The sequence below is a fragment of the Crinia signifera genome, chromosome 2, assembly GCF_055691185.1.
Source record: "Crinia signifera chromosome 2, ASM5569118v1, whole genome shotgun sequence".
NCBI lineage: Eukaryota > Metazoa > Chordata > Amphibia > Anura > Myobatrachidae > Crinia > Crinia signifera.
Genome location: NC_139218.1, coordinates 337,370,311 through 337,380,123, shown reverse-complemented (window position 1 = coordinate 337,380,123; position 9,813 = coordinate 337,370,311).

Sequence of the window (9,813 nt, the reverse complement as noted above, 5' to 3'; positions counted from 1 at the left end):
CTTGGTCCGCAGAAAAAAAATTCTACCATCCCCAGCAGGTAAGTTTACTTGAGATGTTATAGAAGGGAGAGGGCTGCTGTGCCCTGGAAAGAGGTACTGTGTTTTGAGGGAGAGGGTACTGTGGTGAGAGGGGTGTTGTCCTGGTGTAGGAGTCAGGTGCTGTTCTGGAAGTGGCCACTAGCACATGGAAGCCTCCTGTAAAAGAAATATAAAAAAACACAATACACAGTGAATATTTAAATATTTATTGCATCCAAATCATACTTGCCTGCATTCTCCTGCTCCTCTCTGGGAGAAGCCCGGAGAGGAGATGCCCATATGCAGTTCCGGGAGGTGAGGATGGATGCTGACATTATCAAACCCCACCCCTTTTCCAGCCAAGTGTTGCAATTCACAGAGATGATAGACTTGCACACCTTTCTGAGGGCCCGGGAGGGCCACCCTATTTTCAGGTGCCTCCCGGACAATCAGAGAGGGTAGGCAAGTATGATCACACACAAAATATGTATCTATGGAGCAGGTCAGTCCTCTTGTCCAGTATGTGTAATGTTGCCAGACTGAGGTGTGGGTGTAACCGGCACCTTGCACTCCTGATTCCGATGCAGCCAGTCATTGGTCTTCCAATTTCGCTTGTCTGAACTCTGCGGCAAAGGGACAAGGAACCCCAAAGAGCAACACCCCCACACACAATAACACGCTCACCACACATGAGGACGGTGATCGGATATTTTATTAGGCAGCACTGGATCACGGGTCACCGCTGTAATAAACCGGTCATGCACAGGCAATTTGAATAACAGTCAATCAATCAAAGCATACTGTGCGTGGTGGGGCCCACAGTAAACTCTGGGCCGCAATTCGCACAATAAGCTGCACAAAAAGGTCTTGTTAAACATTAACAGTATGAGCATACAGGTAAGGCAATTTCAGATTGAGAATATAACAATTGACACTGTAACAATGAAACTCCAATAGGGTGTACTAATTCCCTAAACTGTGCAGTGTACTTCTAAAGTTAGGTACCTATGGCCTATGTGCACCGAATATACCGCCAAGTGCGGCGTAGCAAACAAACGTTTGTGAGTCAGGCTCGGGCCTGTATAGCCTTCCAATTGTCACAGTGAGGCACTTAGTGGGGGGTAGTATAACAGTTGCCTGTGGGTCTTGCAGGTAAGAGCCTGTTTGGCGACCTGCACTGAGGGGGCCTTTTGTGGAACGACTGGGTGTCTCTGCTGTGGGGCCTATAAACAAGGGCCCATTAAGATTACCAAATGAGGTTGTGTCATGTGACAGTTCCTGAGATAGGAGGTGAAAAGGGTGGACGGGCCACTGGATAAGCTGGGGCCAGTGGTACTGCTGGCTCTGGGGTAAGTGGGCGGTCAAGGCAGGCAATTGCAAAATAACTGAAGTTCTGGTGCCATTGCCAGCTCCTGCCGGTCACTGCTGGCTGGAATGACGCTGTCACCACTGGGATGGACACTGTTACTGCTGGGCTGGACACTGTCACCACTGGGCTGGACACTGTCACCGCTGGGCTGGATGCTGTCACCATTGGGTTGGACACTGTCACTGCTGGGCTGGAAACTGCAGGGCTCTCTCCCTCTCCCTCGGTCAGATGACTTGTCAGGTGGCACTGATGCAGGGATGTCACCCACTGGCGTTCACTGCTGGCTGCCGCCGCATACCGGGCCCTCTTGCTGCAGACTACTGTCACGTGGGTCACTGCTGGGGATCAGCCACCACTGAGGTGCGCTCCAGCTGCCAGATTCCCATTGCCGCTTCACAGCCCCGCGCTCCTTCTCGGCTCTGGCAGCACACACTCTCTCTCTCTATGCCTCCGCTGGCCGGCCCTGGTATTACCGCCGGTTTCCGCTGCTGGTGAGGGCGGCCTCTGTCTCCCGGCTGCACATCACACTCTCTGCGCCGGGGTGAGGTCAGTTATGTAAAAAGGCTTAGTTTCAGGGCGGTTGCCTAGCAAAACACCCCCCCCCCCCCCATATGTGGTACCCTCCAGTCCTGGGGTACCACATATGCATCCAAGATCTTGGTAAAATAAAAAGGAGATTCTGATCCAGCAGACTGACAAGCGGTTGCATATACTATACATTTAGCCACTTGCCCGAGAATTAAATTTGCCACGTGAGTTATGCTCTGATTGGCTGAGAGAGGAATGGATCTCAGCCAATCAGTAGTGACCCAACTCAAACATGGTAACAACAAGTCTGCATTTTGGTCACCACTCCCATTACCTCACCCAAATGCTCTATGTTAATAACTTTGTAAAAAATCCTCTATGCAACTGGTGTCAAAAGATCATCATGGCACATGCTCGGTGCGTCCAAGATGCACAGACTGGCGATAATCAGGGTTGCATAAAACTATGACTCAATCTCTCGGAATCTGTCAACTCTCCTGCATTGTAATCTTCTGTTTATTTCATTTCTCTGGTACTAATTATGCAGGATTACTGTTGATTTGAACCATCATCATCATCCTAATCTGGTAATATGTTATCCTTCTACCCTACTGTTTTGTGTTCTCACGTTGATATTCTTTTCACTGTGTCTGGTAATTGCAATATCTGTATGTAAATTGCAATATGCTGTGAGATTACTAATAGATTGATCTGAATCATCTGTGTACAGATGCTTTTTTTATGACCACAGCATTCCACTCCTTATGTTGCTAGATTAATTTTAACAACCTTTCAATTATATTCTCACTCGTCACATTATGTGCCTATTTACATTTGCTGCTGTAGATATTATATACACAAGTGCTACCACACTTGTATTAATATTTATTAACTATGCTATGCAGGAGAGGACTACGAGACAATGGAATTGGTTTCCGCCGATCTCCAGCCCTGTAGTGGACATCTCTTATACATTGGCAAAGCTTCCACCATCCCCCTAAATGCCTGTTGACTTCACTACTGTTTCTCCGCCTGATAGAGACACCTGGTGGCTGGATGTGGGGTCAGAGCCGGCCTAGCTAATTTAAAACTCTAGGCAAGATTTTGGTTTGTGACCCCCTAGGACTGTCACTAGTTTTGACCCTTATTAACATTACACCACACTATATTACACCTTATTCACATTACACCACACTGTATTACTCCTTTTGCACATTACACCAGACTGTATTGCTCATTTTGCACATTACACCATACTATATTGCTCCTTATTCACACTGCACCACACAGTAGTGCCATTAATACATGTTTTGCCACACAGACTGTGTACTGCTGCATAGTACTCAGTGTAAAAAGTGTGCATTGTGCCAGCAGTACATCATATGCTACTATAGTTCAGACTTTTCCAATGAGAGTCTAGCTTAGTATATTACTGTCTGTGATTGTGCATGGTAACCACATAATATACCACTACAAATTTTCATTATTTGGTCCTATTCTTTGTCTATGGATACCTTGCACAGTGTTACTTGTTATCTCAATCCTGTGGGTGGGTGGTGATTCTCAGTATTTGTTCCTATTCTATGGATATGGACAACATGCACATTGCCCTGCATATCGCCTCCATCCTCTCTGTATTCTTGCATACCCTCTGCCATCCTCACTGTGGAGGTTATTCTGGTTGAATCAGTCCGCTACATGTGCGGACAGGCCACGTTTTTTTCCCACTGTGCATGCGTACTTTACGCAAACAGGGCAAAACTTGGCGTATCCCTGGGTGTACACTGGGGGCGTGTACCCAAACTGCACAGGCTCGCCGCTTGGCTCGGCGAATGGTTGGGACACTTTTGCCTCTAAACCATCGGTCCGGTAAAAACTGCTCCCTAGCATTCTTAGACCATCCGGCTGAGTAGGGCCGCAATCGGTGGGCTAATTAACGGGCACCACACCTAAAATACTGACACCTGAACGCAACTCTAAGCAATGCTGCAGGCAATTTTATATAATTGCCCAATTGAGTACCTGCAAGCCATACACACGCCAGATACACATTGGAAGGTTCACTTTCTACACTTGCCACCGTTCCAAGGTAGGATTGTTTGCATTGTTTGGGAGCCCAAATATGCATGCTGGAATATGTGGAATTAGGTCTCTTTTAAACATCTACATGTGTCAACACTCACACTTGCACAAAAACATACACTTCACATCATTAAATTACACACCTCTATCAGGTCGAACAACACCACTGATGTGTTTCTTTTCCTTTAAATGTTTTAGAAATAGGTGCCTTTACTTTGTCCTGCTCATGCACACATTATGGGACACAGGTACCAAGCTTACATTGTTAACTTGGACAGTGATAATCAAGCAGCCAATCTGCTTTTTCAGACTCTGTATGTAACATGGCAGATAGGACCTCATACCTCCCAACTTTGGTACCTCTGCCGGCGGGACGCTGCTGCGCGCCGGAGGGGCGCCGAAATTTTCGGGGGGTCGTGGCCTAATCTGGGGGCGTGGCCTATACTCGCGGCTCCCCCGTGAGGCCACGCCCCCCATTTTGCCGCTATGGGGGCATGACCCAGAGGCTCTGTGAGCCTCTAGCCATGCCCCCAGCCCCCTGGCTGCGGGAATAGACGCTGTGCGCATGCACACAGTGTTTATTCCCCACTGTTTAGCAGCTGACGGGGGGACTCCCAACAGCCCCCCCACACCGCGGGACACTGCCGCCCGCGGGTGGGACATCGGGACAGGCCCTGACAATCGGGACTGTCCCGATAAAATCGGGACTGTTGGGAGGTATGGGACCTGATTGCCACCACCTATCTCTGGTTAAGGCTTCCTACAGCTGCCCACCACTCTTTAACATGGAATTTGGGAGGTTTTTAGCTGACTGTTTACCACTCTCCATTTTTACACTTTTGGAGGAAACAGACATCTGGCCCTTTACCACTCACTCTCAACATCCATCACTGCTGTTTGGGAACTGTGCACACATCTTTATTCTTCTCTTACAAATGTCACATAAACCCATCACTTCATCCACTTCAAGACCCTACAAATAATTAATAGACATTCAACACTGCACAGAAAACATTTCACATCAAACTCGTTGACAACTTTTTTTTGTAGTTTTCATTGTTAAGCTTCACCGCAAAAATAATTTTTGTTTGTTTGTAATAATATGCTAAATGAAAATAAAACCAGACAGAACAAATTGTGCCATTAACTAAAACATCTGAGACACAACTGCTGCGTGCTGAAATGAAAGTCCACCTCAGCATAGGATCTGCATCATCCAGGAATTATGCTAGGCAGGATACACAACATAAAAACAAGACCATACATTTCCAGAGTGTGAACATTGGGATTTTGGTACCCTTTGCACGGGAATAGAAAGAGTTTGCCCACAGGAAGTGGCCCTCCATAGCAAAGGAGAAGATTTGGGACAAAACCACAGACAAACTCAATAAGGTGGCACCACATTAATTCTTCTGGCATTTTTTGCCCTTGGGTTCGGGTGACTTGGGGGTGGCTGGTCTGCACCCTTGTTGGACCTTGGCCTGAGGAGGCTCAGCTGCTGAGGAAGGGGGTGGGGGTCGATTCTGGCAGCATGGGGTGGGGCAGCAGGTGGATTGGCTGCCTGGGCTGCTACAAGTGCCCTGGTGGCGAGGGCAATATCTGCCAGAATCTCATTCTGGCGGCTGGTCTGCTGCACCAGATTGGTAAGCGCAGCAGCCACCTTGTCCAGCACCACCACTTGGTGCTCATTGCGCTCACTAGATTCCACCCCATGCTGCCTAATGTTCCTCAGCAGCTGGGTTCTGATATCCTCCATAGGCTGTGGTGCACGCTGCTGTTCGTGTGGCCCTGAATTGGAAGCTACTGGTGACAGTGGAGGCTCCTCCTCATCTGTGAAAAGAAAAAAAACATTGTCATCATCACATCAATATACAATGTATGTTAACACCAACAAGGCATTTGCCACATTTACCTGCTAACGCTGCAGCAAAAACCGGGAGCTCACTATCCATGTTAGCTACCCCCTGATCTCAAACTCATCAATTACGTCTTCTGCAAGACGATCCAGGGGGGTCAGCTCCAGTTCTGATGGCATAGGTCCACTCCCGGTGGTCATGCTGTACCTCCACCGGTCAGTAAGCTTCCTCTTCAGGGCACACTTGAAGTCCTGCCACCTAAAATCTCACAAAATAAAAATCTGTCTCTGCTACCACACATCATTACTAGTGAAAAGTTAGCATTGTGGCTGGTATGATATGAATCACTATAAGTTTGTAGCTTCCTGATTGTGGACTCCATAACACAGCATGAAACTATCACATATTGCAACCCATTAAAGTGAAACGACATCCACATGTTTAATGGCCACAGTTTTGGACATGTTACAGTAAGGTGAGTTAGGCCACACATTTTTTCCCTCTCTATTTGGGACACACAATTATGGCTGTATCATCACATACAGCACAGGAACCCAAACGTGGTCCTCAAGGCCCCCCCATGGTCCAGGTTATAGGTATATTCATGGCTCAGCACAGATGGTTAAATCAGACTGACTGAGTTACTAATAAAGTCACCTGTGGCCAAGCATGGATATACATAATACCTGGAACATTGGCCTGCCTTGAGGACCGTGTTTTGGAACCTATGACATCTAGAATTATTGTCCATGGTGCAAGGTGTCATAATCACACTACTTGGACAGCACTCCCCTCTATAAATGTGCTCACAAAGGAACTAACGACATATCAACAAACACACCTTTATCCTAAAATTTTGTATTCTTACACAAACCACTAAATATCAGTTAAAACAACACACTTGCCTTTGGCGCACAGACTACACATCCCTGTGCAGTGGTGCCACCTTATTGATTTCATCTGCAATTTTGCCCCAAATTTTCTCCTTCGCAGAGGGGCTCAGCTTCCTGTTGGTTTACTCAATCCATTCCCATGCTCTGGGTACCAAAATCTGTAGTTCACACTCCAGAAATGCAGGCTTCTTGTGTTTTTTGTTGGGATCCTGCCTACAACGCTTCCTAGATGATGCAGATCCATTGCTGGGGTGGCCAGTCACATCAGCACGCAACTGCTGGGTCTCAGATGTCTCAAGTAATGGCACATCTTGTTCTGCCTGGTTGCTTGGTCCCTGTCCAGCCTCAGAACTTGGGCCTGCCTCTGGGTGTGAGGCTGCCCCTTGGTCTGACTGGGACCTTTGGGCTCGCCTCTCTCTCTTCCTCCTCTACTCCTCTGCCATCCTCTGTACAATTTCTGTCATAGACATACATTTTGCTAAAATGATTTTAGGGTCAGAAATGGCTCCGTCAGAACTGGAGTCAGACATGTTTGCAGCAACCTTTCCTTCTAGGCCATGGGTCTTCAAACTGTGGCCCTCCAGATGTTGTGAAACTACATGTTCCAACATGCATTGCCACATTTTTTCCTATAAGAGCATGCCAAAACTGTCAGGACATGCTGGGACATGTAGTTCCACAACATCTGGAGGGCCGCAGTTTGAAGACCCATGTTCTAGGCGGTCGCCTATATATACGCTAAATACCGCCCATTTTCAGGGTGGGTTTTCTGAAACGCCTGCCGAAAATGCAGCGTAAATTACGCCGACCTAAAGCATGTGTGCACACAGGTTTACACACAGGCTGAGTTGAATATGTGGCCCATGGCCCACTGTGTTGCAGTTTCATTCCTACATTAATATGAACTTGGGAGTTTCTTTGTATGTTTTAGTGATATATTGCAATCCGGATAGAAAGGCCATGCCACACTTTACCAAAAAGGACAGCATAAAAGGTATCATTAGGTGATATATACATATTTTTAATATGATTTTATGCAGATGCAAACTATTCGACGAACAATTGCTTGGAGACAGGCCAGCTTGTCCATTTTTGATGTATAATGTATAATTCATACGTATGATTCGCACACTACAGGGACGGTATGGGCAAGCATGTGTACGCCCGTGTAGATATTACACTCTGTCATAAATTCACACGCACACATACTGTTAATATTGAAAGGATTAATAAAGTTTATACCAAATAAGAATGTTTGCAACCAATCAGTGAAAAGCATAACTTATATATGTACCTGCAATTATGTGCTGCGCCATTGCCAATATGACTTCCATTAGGGCCGCACCCTTTTGCCAGAGGGAACTAGTGGCCCTGGTGGAGGTGATGGAACCGGCGCAGGATTCGTTACCGGACGGGAGTCCAGTGAACCGTCGCACAACTCGAGCGGCTGTGGTCAGATCTAAGGAGGAGACAGCCAGATCTGCTGTGGAGGATCTGTCATTATGTCCACCTCTGTAAGTAAATGTATAGTTTAAACATTATGTACATGCGAACGTTTGCAAATGTATGCAAAATGTGTGTGTGTGTGTGTGTATGCATGTGTGTGTGTATGTGTGTGTGTGTATGTGTATATGTTTTTATTATTAAAAAACTCTATAATAAAATAGAATTTAAATTTGTTTTTTTAATCAATTTGTCTCCACCCCCTCCCCTGTCTCCATCCCCTCCTCTACCCACACCCACTCCTCTACCAACACCCACTCCACTGCCCCCATCCACTCCCCACCCACCCAATTTACAACCCCCATACTACTCCCCACCACCCACCACCAACCCCTACCAATCACCACCACACCCCACAACCTTGATCCCCCATCCCCAACCACACCACCTCCTGGAAATGGAATGATGGATGTCGATGGCTTACGTAAGTAAACAATGTGCCTAATGGTGACATAAACATTTACACACATTTACATTCACAACACCCACATATGTCCACTCCAAAACATTGGTAGTCCCTCCACAACACTCCACTCCCACCATGACCTTTTGGGTGTCCTCCTCCAGGAACAATGGGCCCCTTGGTGTAGGTTTGTAGTGTGGCCATGCATCACCCCTTCAGTGATTGACACACCTTACATCCATTAAAACATCCTAGAGCAGTGGTGTTAAACTCATGGGCCTCCAGCTGTTGTGGAATTTCACTTCCCAGCATGACCTGCCACATACTGTACATTTAGATATTGGCTTGTTAATACTGTGGCAGCCCATGCTGGGGCGTGCATTTCCACAAGAGCTACAGTTTGAGAGGGTTAAACCTGTAAAGTAGCAACAATGTAGCGATCCTTACACTGCATACATTAGTCCAGGGGTTTGACCAGCACAGATCTTCAAAATGTGATGCTGCATACATTCAGCAAAGAAGACAAAGGGCACTTCTTTAAAGTCATGTCCAGTGGCGTAACTATGGAGGGTGCAGGGGATGCAGCTGCTATGGGGCCCGGGCCCTTGGGGGGCCCCATAGCACAGCAGGCATCCCCTGCACCCTTTTTCCTTATCAGTGCCGCTCGCTTGGGAGTGTCAGTGGTGCCTCTGCGCCCTCCCCCGCTAGCGACGATGCGCTACATATGAAGGGGGATGTGGTGGTCCGGCTGTTGCAGCCTTCCCCCCTCTCCCTTCTTTGATGCTGCCGGGGACTGACGTCACTGTCTAGTGACCAGCCCCGGCGTGAAACACGCTGTGCTGCTTGCCTGGCCCTGGGAAACAGGAGACACGGAGCTGTCAGTGCAGGAAGACTCGGCACTGACAGCATGAATTATACTGGTAAGGGGGGACAGGGTTAACTGTGCGTCGTCGGAGGGGAGAGGATGTGAATAGGAGAAACACTGTGTGTGTGTGTCTCTCTCTCTGTATGTCTGTCTCTCTCTGTCTGTGTGTAAGTTTGTAACATCTTCACAGCAGGTCCATTATCAATGCTCTTTTAAAATGTGTGTTGCCTTCACATTACACTGACAGCTTATTAATCATTAAAAAGTGACCAAGATTTTGTGTTAAACTTATAAAA